This window comes from Triticum urartu, chromosome 5A (assembly GCF_056163025.1).
Source record: "Triticum urartu cultivar PI428250 chromosome 5A, HENAU_Tu73, whole genome shotgun sequence".
Classification (NCBI taxonomy): Eukaryota; Viridiplantae; Streptophyta; class Magnoliopsida; order Poales; family Poaceae; genus Triticum; species Triticum urartu.
Window position 1 is genome coordinate 610413228 of NC_141877.1, and position 7917 is coordinate 610421144.

Consider the following 7917-nt stretch of genomic DNA (forward strand, 5'->3'; position numbering starts at 1 on the left):
CTCTTGGAAGTAGGGCTTCAGCTTCTTGGCGGTGAAGTACACGCCGTAGCACATCTTCTGGTGGTGCGGGTAGTTCTTCTTCGAGGTAGACAGCACCTCGCTCAAATAGTACACCGGCCTCTGGACCGGCTGGGCTCGGCCTTCTTCTGAGCGTTGGACTACGATGACGGTGCTGACCACCCGGCTGGTTGCACCAATGTAGAGGAGCATGGGCTCTTTCTCATTCAGCGCCGCCAGGATAGGCGGTGTGGCCAGCATCTTCTTCAGCTCGTGAAAAGCTTGATCGGCTTGGTCATTCCACTCGAAGTGGTTGGTCTTCTTCATGAGGCGGTAGAGGGGAAGAGCTTTCTCTCCAAGCCGGCTGATGAAGCGGTTCAGGGAGGCCAAGCATCCGGTAAACTTCTGGACGTCTTGAAGTTTGGTGGGAATCGCCATTCTCTCAATGGCCTTGATCTTTACTGGGTTGCATTCGATGCCGCGTTCGGAGACCAGGAAGCCTAGGAGCTGGCCGGCTGGCACTCCGAGCACGCACTACTCAGGGTTAAGCTTGATTTGGAACCGGCATAGGTTCTCAAATGTTTCCTTGAGGTCTTCCAGCAAGGTGCCGCACTTCTCCGTCTTCACCACAATGTCGTCTATGTAGACGTGCGCATTTCTGTCGAGTTGCTTGAGGAGGCACTTCTGCATGCAACGCTGAAAAGTGGCACCGGCATTTCTCAAGCCGAATGTCATAGTCAGGTAGCAGAAGGCTCCGAATGGCGTGATGAAGGCGGTCTTCAGGCGGTCTGCCTGATCTAACTTTATCTGGTGATACCCTGAGTAAGCATCCAAGAAACTCAACAGCTCGCATACGGCCGTGGAGTTTATCACTTGATCAATCCTTGGCAGGGCAAAGGGATCTTTGGGGCAGGCCTTGTTGAGGCTAGTGTATTCTATACACATGCGCCACTTGTTGTTCTTCTTTAGCACGAGGACCAGGTTGGCGAGCCACTCTGGAAAGAAAACTTCCATAATGAAGCCGGCTGCCAGAAGCCGGGCTATCTCCTCTCCCACAATCCTGCGTTTCTCCTCCGACAGTCGGCGGAGGGGTTGTTTGACTGGCTTTGCGTCTTCTCGGACGTGTAGTTTGTGCTCGGCGAATTCCTTCGGGAGGCCCGGCATGTCCTTGGGGGACCATGCAAAGATGTCCCGATTCTCACGGAGGAAATCGGTGAGCTCGCCTTCCTATTTGCTGTTTAGGTTTGCCCCGATGACGGCAAACCTCTTTGTGTGCTCGGGGTCAAGAGGTATCTTCTTCGTCTCCTTGGCCGGCTGGAAAGATCCTTGAGCATCATGCTCCTTGGGATTGGGGGACAAGGCCGACTGCTTGCCGGCCATGGCCACGACTCGGTCCAACATCTTCTTTTCTTCGGCAATCACAAGGGACTCGGCCAGTCGACTACCGGCTGCTGCGCACTCAGAGGACTTCTTGTAATCGCCGGCTATGGTGATGACGCCTTTGGTGCTCGGTATCTTCATCTTGACGTATGCATAGTGGGGAACTGCCATGAACTTGGCCAAGGCAGGTCGGCCAAGCAATGCATGGTAAGGGCTCTCCAGGTCCACCACTTCAAACCAGATCGCTTCCCGGCGGAAATGCTCCTTGTCCCCAAAAAGTACATCAACCTTGATCTTGCCAATGGGGGCGCAGGACAGGCCGGGTACGATGCCATGGAACACAGTCCGGGTAGGCATGAGTTGCTTCGTCTTGACATTCAGCTTCTCCATGGTGTCACGGTACAGGATGTTGATGTTGCTCCCGCCGTCTATCAGCATGCGGGAGAATCAGGCAGTGCGTCTATCCGTTGCAAGGGTGGCATCCAAAACCAACGCATAAGAGCCGGGAGACGGCATCACCTCTGGGTGGTCGGTCCGGCTCCAGCTGATAGGTTTTTCTGACCAGTGCATGTGCTCGGCGGGGTTGGCAGCAACCATGCTGACTTCTTGGTGCTCTCGGCGCTTGCTGAGCCGGTCTTCGAGCTGACTTGTAAAGATGACATAGGCGGCATGCTCGTCGGGGAACTCGTCGTGCACGGCTCCGACTGCGGGCCGAGCGACCGACGGCTGCGGAGCCGGAGGCGGCGGACCGGCAGGCGGAGGCGGTGCGAGCCCTTCGCCTTTGGAGATTCGGGTGAGCCAGTGGCACTTCCGGGTCGTGTGGTTGGACGGCTTCGCGCCGCTGTGGAACTTGCACGGGGCATCGAGAGTCTGCTCGTAGGAGAAGGCCGGCTGCCAAGCCGGCTTGCTGCCCCTCTGCTTCTTGGGTGCGGGTCGTGCTTCGGGCTGCTCGTCTTCGACTGTGGCCACCTGCCGACTGGTGGAGGGCGGCACCGGGCCCTTGCGCTTGTGGTCGTTCTGGTGTGGGCATCGGCCGGAGTCCCCAGCCGGCGTCTTGAGCGCCGGGTTGAGTACCTTTCCGGACGCGTCTACCCGGAGTTCGGTCTTCATCGAGGAGTCGGCGGTGGCGTACTTGTCCGCTATGATCAGAAGCTCGTCGAGGGTAGTCGGCTCGTCGTAGACGAGCTTGTGCTTGAGGAGGGTGCCTTCTCGGCACCCGGCAGTGAAGTATTCTATGGCTTGCACCTCGTGCACCCCTTCGCAAGAGTTGCGAAGCTCGGCCCAACGCGTGAGGTAGTCGCGAGTGGACTCGGTGGGGCCTTGCACGCACAAGGAGAGCTGTCTGGGCTTGGGAGCCCTCTTGTAGGCGCTGGTGAAGTTGCGGACGAAGGCTTCTGTGAAGTCTAGCCAGATGTTGATGCTATATGGCTTGAGGCTGTTGAGCCAGGTCCGGGCCGTGCCCTGCAGCATGAGGGGCACGTACTTCATGGCAACGCGCCTGTTGCCGTTGGCTATGTTAACCGCCGTGGAGTAGTCGATCAACCAATCTTCCGGCTTCACGGAGCCGTTGTACTTGGGCGTGTCTCTTGGGAGCGATAACCCTTTGGGGAAAGGCTCGTCGCGGATGCGGGGGCCGAAGCAAGGCGGGCCGACATCGTCTTCTTCTTCTAGCGCCGGGGATCGCGCCAGGCGGTCGATCCGATGGCGGGCGTCGTTCTCACCGACTCCTTCGCAACAGGCGGTGGGGTGGGATATCTCTCTCCATGGGGCCGGGGCGGAGGCAGGTTGCCCCGCCACTCCACGGCCCGGGGGTGGCCTTCTGCGTCTCGCTCGATGGAGATTCGGGTTCGGCTTCGGCTGGCAGCCGGTTCTTTCTCGCGCCGCGCGTGGGTTTTACCCGTAGTCGGCGTCCGGGACGTCGCGTTGTGATCTCGGCGCGGGGGAGGGCTTTCCGCGCAGGCGTCGGCTTCTGGCCGCTGCGCGGCTGCATCGATCAGCTGCTCGATGCGTCGGGTCATGTGGGGGAGTTCTTCGGCCCCCAGTCCATCTAGCTCGTCTACGGCCGCCTGGGCGGCACGTAGGTTCTCGAGTGGAGTAGCGTAGACTGGGCCGTCGACTCCTAGCGTATCGGCGACGACAGCGCCGCGCTGTCTGACAACGCCGGCCCGGCTAGGCCCGCCTAGGGGCGGCGTGCCAAAGGCGGCGCGGTCGGCCTCGCGTCGGTGGGCCTCAGCGAGGCGTCTCATGGAAACCAACTTCCGGCCCTCCGCGAGGAGGGCAAGGCGGCGAGCTTCCAGTGCTTCAGCGTCGGCATCGGCCGGGAGGTGGATGGACAAGTCGTGGACTGCCGCGTACGGGGCGTCGTGGGCACTCTCGTCGGAAGCGCTGCCGTGGCCGATGACCATCACCTCGGTGGTGACAGCGTCGCAGCCATCGGCCCGGGGAAGCGGGTCATTGTAGATCGCGACATTGGTGGGGAACGCGTCGAGTGAGGCCGTGTCGGAGTCGACAGGCATCGGATCGGTGGAGCCAACCGACTCCAAGTCCACGGCAGGCTCGCCGGAGACGTGGAGCTGGCCGAGGAGGTTGACGAGGTGGTCGGTGCCCGCGTCGGAGGCGAGCTCGTCAGAGATGAGAGTCTTGTCAAGGAGATCGGCGAGGCTGCTTGCTGCACAGATGTTGGTGACGCCTTGTAGCACGTCGTGGCAAGCGCCATCGGGCGTGCCGGGCTGGCTACGCTCGCGGGGGAGGAAGAGGGTTCCCGTCCAGAACAGGTCTCCGGACGGCGGTGCACCTGGCCCCACGTTGGGCACCAAATGTCGGGTGGTAGGTGCGACATATGCCGACGGGTGGCTTATCATTGTGGGAGCCAGTAAGACGTCGCCGGTGCCTGGAAACGGGATGAGGTGAGGACATGCACGCTGGCGAATCTTACCCAGCTTCAGGGCTCTCCGTGGAGATAACACCACTACTGCTGCTCTGCGGGGTCTCCGCATGGTCACTAGATGAACAAGTAGCTACACGGTGCTCCTTGAGCTGTTTTGCGAGAGGAGGAAGAAGGGCACGGCTTGCTCTCTTCTCCTCCCTATGTGGTTTCTGAAACTAGCAGGGACTGATCTCTTTTTGCATGGATGCCCCGGGGGTTTATATAGGCCTACCCCCGGGGGTACAATGGTAATCCGGCTGGGCGCGGGGCCCAGCTGTCTGTGTCTACGCTCTCCGGCTTCTGCCCCAGCTGCTAGGGCCCGCCGGCTAGTGGGTCCCGCCGGCTGTCGGCTCCTTGGTCGACAGGCAGGCCCCACTGTCCAGGGCCTTGTCGGTGGCTGGTTACTGTTGCTCAATCCTGGTGATGAGGGCTTCGCCGAAGTGGGCGTGGCTACAGTGCCGCCGCCCGGTGGGCGATCACTGTAGCCTCACCGGGTCTTCTCTCCTTAATGGGGCGTCTTCTTCGAGGGAGGTGGCAAGCTGGCTATGTGGAGCCGGCTCTATCTTGGGCCGACTGGGGGAGGTCTGGCCGCCTTCGGGTGTCTCTCTGCCCGAAGGGGCCCACCGCCCGTGGGCCGTACTGGTAGCCCGTCGTGGATGAAATCAGGGTCAACGTGGCAACACTGCTGCGCCGGACGGGTCATGGCCACCCGTACGGCGCACTGTGCCAGGCGTGCTCCGGGATTCGGGGGTGGCAGGCTTCACTGCAGCCACGCCCCGTCACATCGCCATTATGTGGATGCAGACTTCGAGGGTACGATCTTGAGCGCTTTATGGGAGCCGGCTTCTTGGAGTCGGCCTTCTCGCGGTCGGCTTCTCAGAGCCGGCCCTCCCACGGCTTCTCTTCATGAGGGCTGAAGTCGGGCCGCCTTCTGATAGCCGGCAAGGGGAAGGCGGCCCTGTGTCTTGGATTCTTGAGGGCCGAAGTCGGCTTGTAATTTTTTCAGAAGGGCCAGGGGGGCCGGCTAGGCTACCCATGGTTATTTACTCCGACAAACGATGTGGTCCAGGGTGAGACTTTGCTCCCCGGACAGATCTTCGTCTTCGGCGGCTTCGCTCTGCGGGCCAATTCGCTCGGCCACCTGGAGCAGATCGAAAGCTACGCCCCTGGCCATCAAGTCAGGTTTCGAAGCTTAAACTACACGGCTGACGTCCGCGGAGACTTGATCTTCGACGGGCTCGAGCCATGGCCAAGCGCGCCGCACTATCTCGAGGGGCATGATCTAGCTCTGCCCCTGGACAGTGTCCTGGAGGCCGCACACGCATTGGTTCCGACCCCTAATTTGGAGCCTATTGCGCCAATCGAGGACGAACGGTTGGACGTCACCTCGGGGGCTGCGATCCCAAAAGCGATCGAGCCGAACACTAGCCCCGCACTCTGCACGACCCGTGACTCCGAGGATCCGGACTCCTCCCCGGACTCCGAACCCCCCACGCCCCTGCCAATCGAATCCGATTGGGTGCCGATAATGGAGTTCACCGCCGCAGACATCTTTCAGCATTCGCCTTTTGGTGACATCCTGAATTCTCTTAAGTCTCTCTCTTTATCAGGAGAGCCCTGGCCGGACTACGGTCAGCGAGGGTGGGATACGGATGATGAGGAAATTCAAAGCCCACCCACCACCCACTTTGTAGCCACTGTCGACGATCTAACCGACATGCTTGACTTCAGCTCCGAAGACATCGACGGCATGGACGACGATGTAGGAGACAAACAGGAACCAGCACCTGTAGGGCGCTGGAAGGCCACCTCGTCATATGACATATATATGGTGGATACTCCAAAAGATGGAGATGGCGATGGAACAGTGGGGGACGATGCCCCCAAGAAACAGCCAAAGCGCCGGCGTCAGCGGCGCCGCTCTAAATCCCGCCAAAGCAAAAACGGTGATTCCGGCACGGGAGATAATACTACCCCGGATAGCGCCGAAGAACACCCACCTCAACAAGATTCGGCACAGGAAGATGGAGAAGCCAGCCCTCATGAGAGAGCGGTAGACCGAGAGGTCGAGGATGATAACTATACGCCTCCCTCCGAAGACGAGGCAAGCCTCGATGACGACGAATTCATCATACCACCAGACCCCGCTAAACAAGAGCGTTTTAAATGCAGGATTTTAGCCACGGCAAGCAGCCTCAAGAAAAAGCAGCAACAGCTTAGAGCTGCCCAAGATTTGCTAGCTGACAGATGGACTGAAGTCCTTGCGGCCGAAGAGTACGAACTCGAACGCCCCTCCAAGAGTTACCCGAAGCGCAGGCCGCTACCCCGATCAGAGGAGGAAGCACCTACATCACCAGCGCATGACATGGCAGACCGGCAACCTCGCAGCCGCGACAGAGAGGCCTCTCGGCCCTCCACCCAAGCCATGCCCCGACGCCGCTCAACTAAGGCACGGGAAAATGCGCCCGACCTGTGAGACATACTGGAGGATAAGGCAAGACAAACAAGATCGATCTACGGATCGCGCAGGCGCCCTACGGCATGTGACAATGATCTTCACTCCGGATACAACAAATCCGGCCGTGCCGAACACAATAGACATAGCTCTTCCGAGCTGCGTTGTGATATAGCCCAGTACAGAGGCGCCGCACACCCGCTATGCTTCACGAATGAAGTAATGGATCATAAAATCCCAGAGGGTTTCAAACCCGTAAACATCGAATCATACGATGGCACAACAGATCTGGCGGTATGGATCGAGGATTATCTCCTTCACATCCACATGGCACGCGGCGATGATCTACACGCCATCAAATACCTCCCGCTCAAACTTAAAGGACCGGCCCGGCATTGGCTTAACAGCTTGCCAGCAGACTCAATCGTCTCTTGGGAGGACCTGGAAGCCGCATTCCTCGACAACTTCCAGGGCACTTACGTGCAGCCGCCGGATGCCGACGACTTAAGCCACATAATTCAGCAGCCAGAAGAATCGGCCAGACAATTCTGGACACGGTTCCTAACAAAGAAAAACCAGATAGTCGACTGTCCGGACGCAGAGGCCCTAGCAGCCTTCAAGCATAACATCCGCGACAAGTGGCTTGCCCGGCACCTGGGACAGGAAAAGCCGAAATCCATGGCAGCCCTCACGACACTCATGACCCGCTTTTGCGCGGGAGAAGACAGTTGGCTAGCTCGCAGTAACAACTTATCAAAGAACCCTGGTAATTCGGATACCAAGGACAAAAGTGGCAGGACACGTCGGAATAAGCAAAAACGCCGCGTTAACAGCGACAGCAATGAAGACACGGCAGTCAATGCCGGATTCAAAGGCTATAAATCCGGTCAGCGGAAAAAGCCATTCAAAAAGAATACTCAGGGCCCGTCCAGTTTGGACCGAATACTCGATTGCTTGTGCCAGATACATGGCACCCCCGAAAGGCCAGCCAATCACACTAACAGGGATTGTTGGGTGTTCAAGTAGGCAGGCAAGTTAAGGGCCAAAAACAGAGACAAGGGGCTGCACAGCGACGACGAGGAGCCCAAGCCGCCGAACAACAATGGACAGAAGGGCTTTCCCCCACAAGTGCGGATGGTGAACATGATATATGCAACCC